Genomic DNA, 17,760 nt, shown 5'->3' on the forward strand with positions numbered 1-17,760 from the left:
ACCTACCAATGTGTGTTTTTGGACTGTGGAAGGAAACCCACACAGACACGGGGAGAACACACCACATTCCTCACAGACAGTCACCCGGAGCGGAACTTGAACCCACAACCTCTAGGACCCTGGAGCTGTGTGACTGCGACACCTACCTGCTGCGCACCCGTGCTGCCCTTCTACTGAATGTGTTCTGAGATAAGCCTACTTTTGATATAAGAATGAGTTTAGCTCCTTCAGAGCTACTGTGTGCAAGTTCCTCTCTGAAGCCATGACGCTCATTCCAATTAAGCTGTTACTAAAATGGTAACTTTTCCATGACTCAGTAGTGGTTGTCTCTGTCCTTAGGCTGTGGAGCATCTGTTGGAGGGAGGTGGGGGACATGTTCTGATACAGATGGCTCTTTACTGAGAACTCCTGAGGCCTTTGTGGTCAGTGTGGTGGAACATGCATCAGGAGCGGTCTAGACAAGATAATGGCTTCCCAGGGCTTCAGATATGCAAGGACATGTTTTCTGCTTGACGCATCCTCTACGTTTTGTAGTGCTTACCTTTGTCTGCTACAGATGTATTACCAGTCATCTTGTACGTCAGAGCCAGTTACAGTTCTTTTTCTGGACATGTACAGGTGAAAAATAGGACCAAGGGACTTGACCTCTGCTGAAGTTACAAAAAAATTCAAAAAGCTGTGATAAACATTATTGTCACTTGCAAAAGAATTAAAACATAACTATATAACTACATTTTTGTTATTTTTACCTAAAGACATCAAACATCACTGGTGCACAGCCCCTTTCTGGAGCTGACATATTTTCCATTAAAGTTAAAAGGAATTGGACTTTCATGACTTGGGTCTGAGTCAGAATCAGTATAAAATAACAGGAGTTGCTCAATAAGGCAGTGCTCATGTGGCGATCAGATGTTTGAAGCAGAGCTATAAAAAGGAAATTCCATGGACTACATATTTCAGCAAGAAATCTCAGTTCCTGGTATATGGTAGTTCATCACAGAGAAGGTTATTTGTCCCCAAAGGAAAAAGAAAGCTATTTAGTTAACTGTAAATTTGAAATGAATAGTCAAGGACATAGATGGTGCAATCTGAGTTCATCACTTCAATCAAAATCAACACGAACATCCTGCTTATTGATCAAATCTTTCCATACCTTCCAACTTTGCTACAAATTAATGTTGTTAATATAAATATTGCTATACAGCATTTTACTGTAATTCTACCGCATAGAAATTATAAAATATCCTGTGGATTTATATTAGAGACTGAGACCCAGATCACCCAACAACCACTGAACCAAATTACTTTTCACCCTATAGATACAGTATCTATAGCTCTGCCCAGAAAAAACACAACCTACTTGACCACTGACTGCACTTCTTAAATAAACACTTTCAGAGACATTACTACTTCACTGTATAGAGAACATGCACTATTTTTACAGATATGGACAGATGCTCTTCCCCAGAACAGGTGACAATTTAATGATGTTACAGGCAAATGCAGTGCTAGGTGTCTTGTTCATGAACTAAAATTACCTCTTGTTAACTCATGACGTATTGACCTTGTGAAACGTCATGTCCAGGTTCGACCCGCTGCTCGGTATAGCCAACATAGTGATTTTGCTGCTAGATTTGGCGACTTTTCAGACATTCCTGCAAGTTATTAAGAAGAAAATCCAAATCTACCAAATCTAGCTATTTTCTGTACAAACTTTAGGTACTTTATATTAGATAATCAACAGCACAACTCATTAGAACACCGGGACTGACCGTGAGTGTGAGACACAGCAACGGGAGACGCAGCTCTCTCTCTCTTCGCGGTCCCTCGGCTCCCAGAGATGGAGCTGTGGGAGGGACACCTCTGTCCCAGCTGCACCTCTGCTCCCAGAGACAGAGCAGCACAGTCTGTCCGCACGGCAAATCACACAGATCAGAATGAGCTGCGAATTTGTAAACAGTTCTGCCAAAGACATGTTTGCTTCTTTTTACATTTAATTTATTCCTTTTAATGAACCCTTTAACAAAGCTAACATAATTGATTGAGATATTCCCAGACATCCCAATTTCAAAAACTCATTTCAGGGAGGTACCCCCGGACCTGGACCTCACCCCTCTCACTCACTGTACACATGCCATCCAGAAGAAGGAAATAAATATACAGACCGCCTACACTAAAAACGGGTTGGCTGACTGACAGACACTTTGCGGAGATCAGGCCAGACCTGAACCCTCCCTGTTTTGCATGCACTTCATGAATATGCACAGGAGGGGAGTATGTTACCAAAAGGTAGGCTATCACATCAAGTAAGGCGTTTCTCTCCCTCTCCCTCTCTTTTTTCTTATCCAATCACATATGGGTAAGTTTGTGTGCGCTCTTGGCCGCTCGTCTAGATTCTGGAAGATTTTATTTGACTTGCAGGCATCAAGGATTAAATGATATGTATATCATTTAATATGCAGGAGACTCCCAGAACTTCCAGAAGATTTGGGATGTCTGGATTCAGCTTTATTCAAACCGTAAACATGTCTTACGAATGTATGACCTGGGACCAAAGGCATGGTTGGACACAGAAATGGCAAAACGTCACGCATGGTGTCACACTTAACAAGTGTGTGTGTTACTGGGAATGGAATCCTAGTCTGCCGTGTAGAGGTGTTATTCACTTTGTGGTGCCAACATTAGTTTTCTTACAATATGTCCTGTCTACTCTCTAAAATAACCCTTGAAACACATACTTGTCTCTTTTCTTCAAACACCTGCTAAGATGTCTACAGGAGACCACATGAAAATTTAATGTCTGTGGATCAAAGCCTTGCTAAGCAGAGTCAAAAGAAAGGTCTTGTTTTGCATGAAGGGACATGCGCGAACACAGACAAACACTCATTAGGACGGGGATGATATTCCTAAATCTGCTTGGAGACTTAAAATCTGTTCTTGGCTCAGAAAAAGCGTTTTATGACGCATGTTACACAGAATTATGCGTAAATTTAAGAACAAAAGCACACGTTCTGAAAGGTGGTCTGCCAGGTGACAATTTCATAATAGCCATATTAATGAAATGGGAAAGACATCATCATTTGTATTTGACATAGTGACACAGTCCAGCATATTTGCTGTCACCATATTGTGGAAAATGATGATCTTCAGCTAGTGTTTAAGCCATTACTGAGAGCGCTGTTATGGAAATCAACTATGGGGTTGCCAAGCACATTAATATGGTCATAGTATGAAGGAATGTTATTTAGGAAGTAATCAAGGTCACATATTTCTAATGCCAAATATTCAGAATAAATAATCTCCATTCCACACGAGTCTCTAATGCTCTGGTCACTGATAAATGTCAAAGATTGTTTACACTGGCTGCATGTTAGTATTTGAACTATGTAACATATTTATAATAAGAGCAAAAATAGTGTGTTGATTTTTGATTAGGATGATATTCCTGATTCCTTGATGGAAGGAAAAGAGATTTGCATGGATTCTTCCTTGACTTGCCTCACTTTGAACAGAGCTGGAATCGAACTCTTATCAATCCAGAAAATAAGACCAGAAAGTACAAGTTTTTCTTAGTAGATCTTAGAAAACTGCACAGGGTTGAAAAACTCTATTCATTAAATCAGCAGGCCTTTCACAAGAGCAATGGAAAATAAAAGATAATAGCAGGGAGATCTATACTCTGTCACCATTCCTGCAGAATTCTTCTAACTGTGACAAGCAATATTTAGATAACAGCTCAGCTCTGTCAGACTCGAGGAGAATCATTGGTCCCTGAAGACACTGGGTTCTATGCGAGAGGAAAGGGAAGAAAACAGTGCGTCTGCTGTCTGACCACGGAAATTTATTTTTACACAGCTTTTTCCTTCCTTCACAAAAATTCTGTATTTTCATATTTGTAGGTTCCTCACTATCATCCAGTTCATACATCATTGTATTAACAGCCAGTGGAGGTTTATTTAAACAGCAAAGCCACTCATCAGTGCCCCACACCCTGCTACTGCATATAGGTTTCAAGCTAATTTCAGTCTAGCTCAACTAGACTTAATGGCTCCTGACATGTTTCATGACAGCTCTACTCACAGCCGCGAAATGGCTGGGCCCACATCCATACTCCTCATATGATGATAGTTTCATGGTAAAATTAAGCAAGTGTGTTTTACTCTTCCACTGGCGGTCCCACATGCCACTCACAGCTCTGAAGTCTTACTGAGACCCACCTGTTTCTGATTACACTACTTGGCCATTGTGGTAAGGGAAGTGTGTGGCGTCTGTCTGAATTTAGGACCTAAATATTGGCATTGGGGGAAATGTAATCTTAGAGCCCCCGGAAAACCTCATCTCTGTTATTTCTGCAGAGAAAGGGGGCTTGCTAATGAAATCCAATGCATAAGCATATAATCAGTTTGCTATTTGGTTAGTGGTTTCGATCTTTTTTTTTATTATTCTTTATTGTATATCTACCATATAAAACACCACTGAGTTCTTTACTGTCTCCCACACACAGCATGAGCTGTAAAGGTTTTATAAGGGGTTCTCTGAAGTGACGCCATAAAAGAACCACTTTTGTTTCCTTAAAGAACCTATCATTGCATGGCATGTGGTTTTCCTATTTGATCGCTCTTTCCAATTTTACTTTTCACCTGAAGTTCCTCGATAATAAGCGGAAGTATTTACTTACAGTGACCTCACAGAGTGACCTGGGTCTTGAACAATGAAAACTACAGTCAATATGGTATATTCAGGTTTCGAAAGACAAAGCTTGCATTACCAGCCGATTGTGTCATCTGGATCTGGATCTGTTCTTCTCAATGGAAATCAGATTGGAAACTTGATGCAAAAAACACGCTGCACAAGCAGTATTATTTAAAGCTGGGGTAGGTGATTTTTTAGAAATCAGTCAATGTGGGTGGGGTTGGAAAGAAATTCTACTAAAAAGGCCCACCCCATTCTTACAGCCCTCTTTCCAAAGCCACTCCCCCAATTTACATTTTTGCAGAGAGAATAATCTTTGTCGCACCTATAAACATGGATGTAGTTAGACCTGTTTTAGGGGGGCTGTACTCCCCCCTAAATATTGTTTAGAACTAATTTTACTGTAGCTCCTCAGCCACTGATTTTCTTTTCTTCAGTTGTTTACCAGTGCATGCCGTCGTCTGTTTCTCTGCCATTTTCCAATGCTAGTGGTGCTAGAATGTATGTATATTGCTGCGTATGTGCAAACGAATACACGTTCAGGTCCGGTGTGAGGGCATGGATTTTGGGCCTGTAAGTAGATTGTCAGTTGAGCCATTCAATCATTTTCTTCGGCCCTAAAGAAATGATTGGAGTAAATACAATTTGGTACAATTACAGTTTTTGCTATTTTTTGGCTTATATACACAACAAAACTCTTTCTTTATGTCTTCAGATCTTAAAACTTATTGGCTGCTATCAGGATGTTCGAGAAATAAAACAAAAATTTATTATAAGACAAATCCCTAACTTTAACACTTTCTCCATTATGTATTTTTTGAAAATAGGCTTACCATAGCAGACCCACGAAATGCTGAATCTGAGGCACAGCTAAACTTCAAATTCCATTTTACTCAGTTACTCACTGAAAATCATTAAGATGTTTTTAAGGGACTCTAGATGTCTGAAGCTGTCACAACATTTTGCACATGACATTTGACCAATGAACAACACATTTAATTTGTGGCAAAAGCACAAAGCCAAAAAAGACAAGTCATACTAATAGTCCACTCTCTCTTTCCATCTTACATGCACTTTGTAGTTCTACAATTACAGGCTGTATATGGGTGATGGATCATTCTCAGTGCTGCAGTGACCCTGATGCGGTGGTGGCGTGTTAGTGGGTGTTGAGCTGGTATGAGTGGATCAGACACAGCTGTACAGCTGGAGAAACAGATGAACTGCTGTTTGTAATTGTAGAACTACAAAGAAGCCCTATGGTAATTAGAGCTGATAAAATGGACAATAAGCATAGAATGTTAGTGTGTGTCTTCTTCAGGCAGTGTATTTTACTATACTATACACCTAGTTTCCTATTAATAGACCTGTATTTTTATTTATTGTTTACGCAGAGCTCCAGTGCAAAGTTTAAACATTGAGGCTTCTGAATAATTAGGAATCTGTGTCATTTTGTTTTTCACAGACCAATACAGTTCCTGAAAGAAAGCCAAAGCATTTACTTCGAACATACGGTTAGATTCAGAACATTTTTGAGACTTAATCAATCACAGTCAGCTCTTTTTCACAGCTGCTGGCCTGACTGGCACTGTTGGCTTAAGAGCAAATGAAGCTTGAGAGGACATGTCTGCCCCCTCTTTACAATGGCCTGTGTAATATGACTGCTTAGCTTGTAAGAGAGAAGGTGCTGAGAGAGCTTTTGAGCTTACAACAAATTCCAATCAGCAGAGCAGTGAAATCAGAGCAACTGCAATTTGCGTACCTGTATCGCCTTACACACACTTAGGTATAACCACACACTCGCACACACAGAGTCATCATCCAGACTATGAGTTAGGATTACTCATACACTCCACATGGCACACTCAGAGAAGGGGATTTGTTAAACATGAATGATTCTGCTACCTGTGCTTTGGAATGCATGTGTAAAATTATTTTTCAAGCTATAGTTAGCTTCTGGTGCTAACAGGGTAGTGCATTGAAGTGGCTGAGATAGATATTCAATAACTCAGCTCCATGTCTTCATTCTCTGAACTTGAATGTGGAAAGAAATTACCTGGTGTTACTGCATGTAAATAATAGCTTTTAGTATTAAAGAACACTTTTTGTGGATTTGGGCAGATGTATGCATTGTTCTGATGGAAGAAACAACTAAAACACAGCTTTTAGCTTTATGGTAGAAGCACACTTCCATTTCAGGTCTTATTTAAAGCCTACTGTTACCTGATGATTTTGTGAATCTGTGTATTGTGACAGGGATCTTACGACGTATTAAGGCAAAACTGAATCAAAAAGTAACAGCTCCTCCTCCATATTTTAGTATGGCTAATATTATTTTGGGGCGGCACGGTGGCGCAGCAGGTAGTGTCACACAGCTCTAGAGACCTGGAGGTTGTGGGTTCGATTCCCGCTCCGGGTGACTGGCTGTGAGGAGTTGGTGTGTTCTCCCCGTGTCCGTGTGGAGACGGTCCAAAACAGTCCAAAAACACACGTTAGTAGGTGTTTTTGGAGGCAACTCAAAAGTGTGAGTGAATGTGTGTGTGTTGCCCTGAGAAGGACTGGTGCCCCCTCCAGGGTGTATTACTGCCTTGCGCCCAATGATTCCAGGTAGGCTCTGCACCCACCGTGACCCTGAACTGGATAAGCACTTATAGATAATGAATCAATAATAGTATTTTGTATCTTATTTCGTAATGTGCTAAACACAACCATTTTTGTGTTGCTAAAAATCTCTATTTTTATTATATCTGACAGTATGACACAGTTTCAGATAAAGATTCAGGTCAACACAAGGTGTATTCCCCATGCTGATGGATGTGCTCTGTTATACCCCAATAAAACAGGACACCATGAATGACTGTAAGGGTCCTTAAGCTTGTTTTAATGGGGCATTTGAGATTAAATGGTTCCAGATCCTGGTATACTTAGCCTTTTTGTGTGCTGCTATTTTGTGGACTTCTGTGGCACTGCATGATGTATAGTGTAAAGTGAAGAGGCTGTGTAAATAAGCAGGCTGGGTGGGAAGAGGGCTCAAAGTATTTTCCGTGCTGATTCCTGATGACTTTAACATGTCCTGCCAAACAGACACATCAAAGAGGGTTTCAGTGCTTTCCCAGGCTTTACTGTTATTGTTTAGGCTCACTTTAGACATTAAGAATGACTGGATTAATGCTACTGTATAGATTGTTTTTTGCTTTGTTTGATATATTTTGTGGGCACAATATATATTTAGGACAACTCAAAAAACTCCGTCCCATTGTTTTCAATAGACCATTATGGTGCATGTGCTGTTTAAAACCATGGAAATGGCATAAGCCTATGTGCCTTGTAAAATGTTCACATCAGATTTTTTTATTTATTATTTTGCTGTGTGCAGAACCATAACCAATTCCAGTTTAGTGTTTCCAGCTTTTCTTTTGTTGTCTCTGTTAACAGAAACAGAAAACATCTGTTAAAAATGTGTTGGTTCAGACACTGAATTGTGATCAGTGTCAGAACCCTTAAGTAAAAAAAAAAGCACAAAACTAAAGATGCAGAAGCAGGAGTTGAAAGAGCAGAAGGAGTGAACAAATTCATCTGAAATGGACGACTTAAGTCTTTATCAGCATTGAAAAAGGTGTTTGATCCATTTAAAGCAGATCCACTGAAATTTGTTTGGTTCTGATTTAATGTAAAAAAAAAGAAACAATAATGATTTAAAACGGTCTGTTAGGGCCAAATTGTGTATTTAAAACCCAAACATCCATTTTTTATTTTCCTTCTTATTATAGCCTGATGAACATAATCATATTCTCTCATGTGTAGCAACAAATCCAGTGTTTGTGTGATTATAGCGTGATTGAGGTTATTACTCATGTACATTCATGTCAGTGCTTGGCTCCCTGTTGGGTTTGATTGTATCTTTGCTTTAGTCCTGCTTCACATTGTCTGTTTTTTCACAAAGCTACAGAGGTAAGACTCTCATCCACTAAATAAAGTGCTTCATTGTAATCAAACCATTAATTACATGGCTGTAGTGTGATTATGACGTCACAACACCTAATCCACATGATCCTAAAGCTTTGTGGAGTGGTTGTTAAATGGTTGTGGATATTACAAACTAAACATTTCGTACATACGCATGGGATGTGTAAATGCAGATAATAACAGTTACGGCTGAAATGTAACAAGGATACAACAGATGCTCGTCCCCACTCGGATGTCCTGAGATTAAAGGCGTAGCTGAAGGCTTACGTTTACCTTTATGTCCCTGAAGACTCCTGCAGTGAATGTTTAATGGTTTTACAGCCTGAATACTGTACCAGATTCCTTCTCTCCAGCGATGAAGCACATTTCCTCAGAGGGTGAAAGGCTCCACAACTCCACAGTGGAGAGATTCTGCACTGCCCCCTGGTGTTACTACAGGGCACCGGTTACATTATCGTCCGTTAAGATATTCCGTTAATTTAATCAAGAAAAGATATATTTGGGGATATAGGTAAATTAGTGTAGTGAAGTTATTGTGTGTTACTTTATTATGAAAGTGCTTTAAATAGTACACTCTATGCCCGAAAGTATAAAATAATCTCCACATAAATACATTGCCAGTAGAATGAGAGGCTCTGGAGCAGCTGCACATGAGCGTACATTCACCACGCATAATACCACTGCCAAGTGTGTTGAGTCTCTCAAGTAATGGAGTTGATACATTTGGAACACATTAGGAATGAGTTGTAGTTACAGAGTGTCATTGTCCCACAGCTCCAGGGCCTTGGGCTTGTGGGGTTGAGTCCCACTCCGGGTGACTGTGAGGAGTTTCCTCCCTCAGTCCAAAAACACAGGCTGGTAGGTGGATTTGCTATTGAGAATAAGGATGTGAGTGAATGTGTGAGTGTGTGGTGCCCTGTGATGGCCTGAGCATGTTCCAGACTCACTGTAACCCTGAATTACACTAGGTAAGTGATTTTTCATATTTACATCACTGGACATCAGTGGGGAGTTGTTGGGACAGGGAGAGTCCTTACCCTCCTCCAAAAGTTCCATAGTGTGGTTTCTGCAGTGCTGAACCCAGAGACCCTTCTCTCCCTGTTACAAATTGAATGTAGCATCACAATGACTAGGTTTCGTTTACATAGAGCAACAATACTCTGGTATGGGGATATGGGTTTACCAAAGTTTGGGGAAAAAAATGGGATTCTTGTTGAGATCGTGCTAATTTCACAACCCCACTGTAGAGGTAATATTGGTACTCCATAGTGAGAAGGTATGACAGACAGCCATCAGTGTCCATTCTGTTAATGGTAAATGACACTGAACCCAATAAGCTGCACAGTGTTTACATTGGCTCCTAGTGTGGCTGAGTGTTTAGTCTTGTCTTTAAGAGTTTTTACTGAAGGATCTTCCCATATTCCCTGCTTCCTAACTGTTGTTTATCCTTTGAAGGGATGCTCATGCTGAGCCAGCACAGCTGAGAGCGCAACATGTTTATAGAAGGTGGTGTCTTTAATTAGAGTGGTCACTTGACTTCAGGGGTTAGGAGCAGAGACGTTTTCTTTCATGCAATTACAATCATGTTGTTTGTGTCATGCATGTTTAAAATATAAAGATTTAATTTCACTCACTTTGGAGCATTTCTACTGGTCCCTCTACTGTACAAATTTCACAGTATGAAATGCAGTCAATATATTCATGAATAAATTGAGATGCATGACCCATGGGATAACCTTTCATCCATTCTGTAGCCTTAAAGCAATCTTAAAGCTTATGCTTTAAAAATTAACTAAAGTTAAAAAAAAATTCTAGTGAATATTTGGCAGTTTGAATTTCCCAGCGACTATTATTTTATGAGCCAGAAATCCCAGGGATTCATCAGGAGATCACAAGCTTAATCCCCAGCTATACCACAATCATCCTTGGCTGAGAATCTGTCACTGGCTCACTTTAAACTGCTTCCCTTCTCTTCGGTGATTCAGATTGTTGAATTCATAAGTTCCCTCTGCTGAAAATGTCTGTTAGCTGGTAAAAAAAACTGCCGGTTAGTGTTCTCCTCCAAGCATGTTGAAATGCCCAGTGGCATTGAGTTAGCAACAGTTTGAATAGATAGTTACTGGGATCAGAGAATACATGTGCTAGTGAAACTATAGGGGCCTGGGTGGGACCGTAACTGACTCACACACACACAGGCCTACCCTCGGGACTAGACTTTGATTCATTTGTTAGGTATTCATTCATTTGGTTTAAACATTTAAAATAGAGTACTATACTTAAGTGTGTGCAACCCATTAATTTACTAAGAGATGTAGACTCAAAAATATGATAATCTCAATAATGCGTGCAACGTGCGTTTGAGTTTTTATGTCTTTGATCATGATGCGAAGCGAGACTGTGCCCATCTGTTTTGAAGGAATGGCTTGTTTTTGTATATTTGAAGGATTTGCTGTTGCTCTTTCCTGCATTTATCCAGCATGGTTGGAAACTGGTTGATTTGATGTGATGGTATCAAAGTGCAGCCATCCTGAGGCTAATTGAAAGCAGCCCAGTTCATGAAGCTGTGTAAGCCTGCTGCTGTGTGTTCCGCCAGGCCATTGAGCTCCGAGACAGCTACAGAACAACAAACACAAAACAGCAAAGTAATCACGGCAAACCAATTTGCTAGCTTCATTTTTGACTCAGTAGTATGCTAATGATAAACAAAGTGATAATAAGGGCTGCCTATAGTGGATGGAAACGATGTGTCCTCAGAGACTATTGGTAGTTCCAGAGCTCATTATATTCCCATAAAAATTCCTCTGAAGAGTGCAGTAGCGTTTGCAATAGCTCTTGACGGATGTTTTTATGTTTGTTTTAGATGGCAAGAAAGACTCAAGGAGCAAGAGATACAAAGTACTTTCATAACATGATTGATAGTAAGTTTATTGCATTAATCATGAGTGCAGACTGTGCATACTCCTGTAGAGTACATTATGAAGTTACATGTGAAAGTAATTCACTCACATATCAATCGCCAAAATCAACTAAATGGAGAAATTACACAAACATGAAACTAACATTAAACTCACATCATATGTATTCACAGTCAGTTCATGACCTTAATCCAATGGTCATCGCATGACTGAGAACTGACGTCCTACAAATTCTTGAGCACAGCAGCTAAAAAGGTCGGATTTGTATCAAAGGAGAGACACTTTTTGCACTTTTAACAGCACATAGCTTCCAGATGTGTTTGAGCAGCAGAGTATATCACGCGGACTTAAAACACACTTTACTGTTTCCCCAGTCTACTGCAAGGTTAGAGAAATAAACCTACAATAATAGAAACAAAAACACACACGCACACACTTTATTTTCATTTCTCCTCCTGCTTGACCATTTCTCAAACACAAATATTTCAAATTCACTTAAGATCTTTGCTTTGAGTCAACAACAACATCTTCCTAAGTGCATAATGGGATTAAATGAAGTATGTAAGTAAGAACACTGATAGGGTAAATACAAAACTTCTGATTCCATTAACTGAGATTTCACAACACGCAGTTTCTAAAGGGATCCACTCCATTGCTTTCTTTGTAAATCATGTTGCATGTACCACCTGAGGCACTCAAACAATTTCCACACAAGTTCCAGTTAACGTTGTGGTTTGGCCTTTTTTTAAACACAAAGTTGAATGTTGGTTCAAGGTTGGATTATGCACAAAGAAAAGATGCCTTTTTTATTTTGGTTGTGCAAGAGAATTGTTTTCATGGTTAGTCTAAGACTAGCCTGAATTCAACAATGTGATATACATTAGTAGAGAGCTGGCTTCTTGTGTGTAATAATAAATGTTTACTGGATATTTTACTGACCTGTGGGAAAGACATTTTATAAAGCATCTTATTAATTATATGACGCAAAATAATTAGATCTTAGAAATAGAGTTAGACTGAAAAATAAGAAATCCTGACCACAATACTTGTTAAATTATATTCACTGACATGACAAAGACCCCCTCCAAATGTTACATCCAGGTTCTGTCAGTCAGCTAGTTCTATAATGAGAGTGCAGCATCTTTATGAGGCACATTTTTGGTTGTACATCACATTAAAAGCAGACAAACTACAATGTATACCACCATGTGCTTTCTGGGTGCAGATATTTGAAAATATTTCAAACCCCTTCAAAGCAAAACCATTAGACTGGCATTACTCAAACACAGAGCACATGGTAGTGAGTTCTGGTAGCAGTGTAAAAATGTAACATTTGAAGGATAAAGAATGTCCCATGCGGAGGACAGCCCATCTATATCGAAGACAAATGTGTTCAAAGAACATTAAGTTGGCATGAACAGGTATGGACATACAAACCAGTAGGAAGCAGCATTCCCTCGAAGCACTGAACCCAAGCAAAAGAAACAGCTTTGTTTGAGGTAAAGCCCAAAATTTAAGTGGCTCCAAAGCACAATCTTGTGGATTCATACTCCAATGGAGAAAGCAATGAAAGCAAGATGTCTGAAGCTGGCCTGCAGCAGGACAATCCTATTAAACCTGTACTTGCAAAAACAACAGACCCCATGCACATTTTCACGTCCAATATAACTCCCCAGAGAGAGAAAAAAAAAAGCATTTTATGTTCGCATTCAGAGTTGGCAGGAAGTTGGAGCATTCTTCCCTAAAGACATATTGATTCTTCAGCATCATGTTTCTGAAGTGCTCTGTTCTCCCCAGCTGCCAGAGGTCAGTGCACTGGGACATCGGGGCTTGTAATTGCTGGAGATGCTGCTGTGACTGTCTTCCAAAAATGGCTTTTCTTTGGATGTGTTGCCTTGAACATAGCCCTGAGAAAACACCGCTCAGAGAAAATATATTATGTCAGAGATACAACTACGCTAGAAAGACTTTCCATTTATGTAAGATAAACATTCACTGAATTTAGCCTTTGAAATGAACGATGACCTTGTGAAGCTAGAGCTGAAATGATTCAAATCTTAGATTCAGGTTTGGTGTATCTCTCTGCTACACATGCAGACCTTCCTAAAGGATCGCTCTTCCATGACCCGCACATTTAGCGCTGTAATATCAACAGAGTACTGAAATCAGTGGGAAAGGGGAAAGAGAAGGGGTGGTCTCCTCCATTCCTCCAAAAGGTTCCATAGTACTTTTTCTGCAGTGCTGCAACCAGAGTTGCTCTGTTCTCCTGTTTCCAGGTCAGTAAAGCATCACAATGATTTTAAAGGTAAACATATTCCACTCTGCAATTTCCCAGGAATCCCAATAAGGCATGGTGCTACTCTAGCTCTAGTTCATGGTCTTCCAAGACTTGGAGGTGGTACTGTAGAATAAATTTCCAGGGAAATGTGCTTTATGTTCTGCTTCCCCAGAATACTCCAGCTCATTAATGGACCCTGGACATCACCTGACATGCAACTCCACACAAACAGGAAGGAACTGCTCATGAAAAACCACTAAGCTTCCCACAGCTGGCAAATGTTTACCACAACACTCACTATTTACTAAAGCCGCTGCAGATGAGGCCTCTAGAAAGGAGGAGTTACCAATAGCAGGAATGCATGAAAGAGCCACATATGTCCTTTAACTCTTCGAAATCACTGTTGTTGCCATAAAAACACTACTGAAGCTTAATTTTAATTGTCGTTTATTTAAACAGTGAAAATGATGTGGTTTCTAAAGATTCAGTTGATGGTTTGCGAGCGTCTTAGCACTCGTATTTATACGGTTGCTAAATTCATCTCCCAGTTTCATTTATCTGCAATTATGTCTAACACTTTTATTACTTCCCCCCCGAAATACCTCTCCAACATCTTCTAATGATGCATTAATCAATTATTCCTGCTAAATATAAAATAGTTTGCTCGCAGTGTTGATCGAAAATACAGCTGTATTCTGAGGATTTGTTTGGATTTACCCTTTGCTTAACAAAGGAAAGAACATTCAGAGGCAGTTAAGACTGGCTAAAAGGCATGTTGCAAATGGGTAAATTCATACCACATTTGGGTTTGTAAATAGAAGAGGGATTTTATTATGATTTGAATTATTTGATGTTATTGTTGTGCACAAAGTCTTCTTTACCAGAGGGAACACTTGGCCATTTATTTGTCATTTGTTGACACATGAATACTTGAAAAGGTTTAAAGGAGGAACACAAATATAAATATAATTCACTATATAACTCATTTACACAACTATGTAAAGAACCTCACTGAGCTGACAGCAGTGACTGGAGGTTTCTAAAGGTTGTGATGCTGGACGTACAGTTTAGATCGTGAGACTATAACAAATGGTGGACTTTCTGAATGCAGAAGCCACCTGGAGTTCCAGAGGAACAGTCCCGCAGCTATCCAGAATCTCCTTCCCAGAAACGTAATCAGCAGGTCAAGATTTCAAGAATGATCTAGTCAACCACAGAGAAACAATAGGCAACACAGTGCAAGACAGATGTGCATGTCACATATAACAATACACATTACAAACAAAATATGGGTTTCGTGGTGTGGCTGAACTCTTTTGGTGTAAACAAGCTACAGAACATTTGAGAGCAGTGTTAAAACACCAGCGTTCACACACACACACATACCCATGTTACCCATGTGAATCTTGGCACCTCATGGCAGCAGCCTCTCTGGAACCTGTGATCTGTTAAAGTCAAGAAATGTATTATTATAATATTATTAGGTGGGTATTTGATGTATGTATATTATTATTTCAGAGTGGTTGTATTTATTGTGTTATCACTGTGTACACGTAGTGAAATGACAGTAAAGCCTCATGAACTTGAATTGAGGTGTACTTTTCACAACCACCAGAAGAGGGCGATGCCATTAGCATTAGTATAGCCCGATGATATCATCAGAGGTAGGGTACATTTTTGTGTACAGTGGATTGATGTTTTTCATAAATGACTAAAACACTTCAGAATACACATTTAAATGAAACAATGGGAGTTGAAAGAGGTAACATTTTTTTGTGATATTACAAAATATCTACCATATATTTTAAACACTAAAAAAAAATATTCTAAGGGATGGGCGTGGACCAGATCAAACGTCTTCATGGGCCACACAGCCCTGGATTTATAGGTTTGTCTTCATAAGTCTCACATGTCTGAGATATTTATCTGATGTACAGAACCTGCAGGACAATACCTTACCAACTTTCTCCAACACACACTCACTCTGTATCTGCTGAGATATGTTTATGTGCTGAATGAATTATGGTGAATTATATTCTAGCTTCTAAAGCAAATCTGTGTGTGAGACTGTCACTGAAAGCTTTTTAATAGAAATGAACTAAGGATTTATATAGATAGATAGAGAGAGAGAGAGAGAGAGAGAGAGAGAGAGAGAGAGAGAAATCTGGGTATTTAAGGGTGTCTTCAGCAGGATGAAGGTTCTCCAGGGACAGAATGATCCTGCGCTGAGTCCTTTCATATCTCAGAGTGTCTGTTAATCCTCCTCCACTTCTCATGAAGAACAGCTTTACCACCACAGTAAAAACCCACTCACATCCTATTCACATTAGCTCCCAGTTCCATATGCACAGTCCAATACTGATTAGAGATTACTCTCTCTCTCTCTCTCTCTCTCTCTCTCTCTCTCAGCACTATAACTGGTAATACATTTATTCATTTATCATGTCATAAAAAAAAGAATAAAGGAAGAATTCCATCAAGAAAAAAGCTCTTCATGTCCAGCACTTGTTTCCCACTCCTGTTCCCACAGAGCTAATGAGATTCATTAGAGCTGGCAGCTTTAGAAAGTTCACAGCAAGTTTGAAAGTTTTGTTTTAGGATAAAGCCCAGTCCAGGTCCTTTCGCAATGTAACTGAGTTCTCTCCTCAGTTTTGAAAGAGAAGCTTTAAAGAGCTTGATTTAACACCAACATAGTCCTTTGTAGTTCTTCTCGGTGACCACACGAGGGCGCCAAACTGCCTCCTGACAATCTGTGGTTTTCTGATCATAAATCACTGCTGTTTAGGGAGACCCTGCTACAATAGACCATTCACAACGGTTTATAGTAACCTCAGATGTAAATTTATGCGTCATGTATATCCTCACTGTCCTCTCTGGCAATAACCTGGTGTTAATAAGCAAGAAAAAGGACATTTTCACAAGCAGGACTGCATCTCCTGAGATTGCCTTTTTTTTTATTGGCGAGAGGCAACCTGTGGGGCTGGGTGCTGGACTGTATGGTGAGGTAAATGTCATGCACTGCTTGTCTTTATTGGAGGCTGCACTGCAATCTGCCCTTTTCCGTTCCTGGGCCCTTTTGTTTAAATAGGAGCTTTTAATGCTAGGCACCAGATGGGCTCTCAAACAAGTGTGGACTGAGGCATGTTTACCACTCAGTGGCGTACGTGTGCGGAACAGGTGAAAATATCAATTCCCCCTCTCCAATGGCCGAGCGCCAGATGCCATGCCTCTGCCTGTAAAGCTTTATGGGCCATGTGCAATTGTTTGGATGATATTAGCACAGAGCAGGTAGAACCAGATCAGATATGTGGGATGATTTAAAAACAAGGCTGGTGTGAGTTTGCGCTAGGCCTGCTCTGGCTGATTGAAGCCATTAGGGTACAGCGAAAAGAAAGTGCTTTTTGAATACATCAATTTACAAAAATCACATGCGGTTGGTTTTAAAATGGCAGAGGTCATGTTTAGCTGATGAACATAACCACATCCATCCTCACAAATGTCCTGTAAATGTTAAGAATTAATGTCACAAAGGCCACAGATATTAATCACTGCTTTGCAGCTATTACAGGCGTCTTACAAAATCCCGGGCTGGCGTTTCCACTGAAAAAGAAGCTAAATACACAACAGGAAAGGATTTGTCATGTTGAAGATTTAAAAGACACTGGACAGGTTTAGTGCATCAGTGTAGATTATATTTTTTGTAGATTATGTGTTTCGCATCTTGTCAGATATCTTTTCAAATATATGAGCTCTATGTGTAAATATATGAGCACCTGGCTCTATCTGTCAGCACAGGATCAGATTATTGTGTACACGGCAGATCACACAGCCGGCCCTACACTGCGCCACAAAAGCCTGCACAATTTCCTGTAATTAAAACTAACGGCCAGTCCATAACACACCATCATACCT

This window comes from Hoplias malabaricus, chromosome 1 (genome assembly GCF_029633855.1).
Source record: "Hoplias malabaricus isolate fHopMal1 chromosome 1, fHopMal1.hap1, whole genome shotgun sequence".
NCBI classification, from domain to species: domain Eukaryota; kingdom Metazoa; phylum Chordata; class Actinopteri; order Characiformes; family Erythrinidae; genus Hoplias; species Hoplias malabaricus.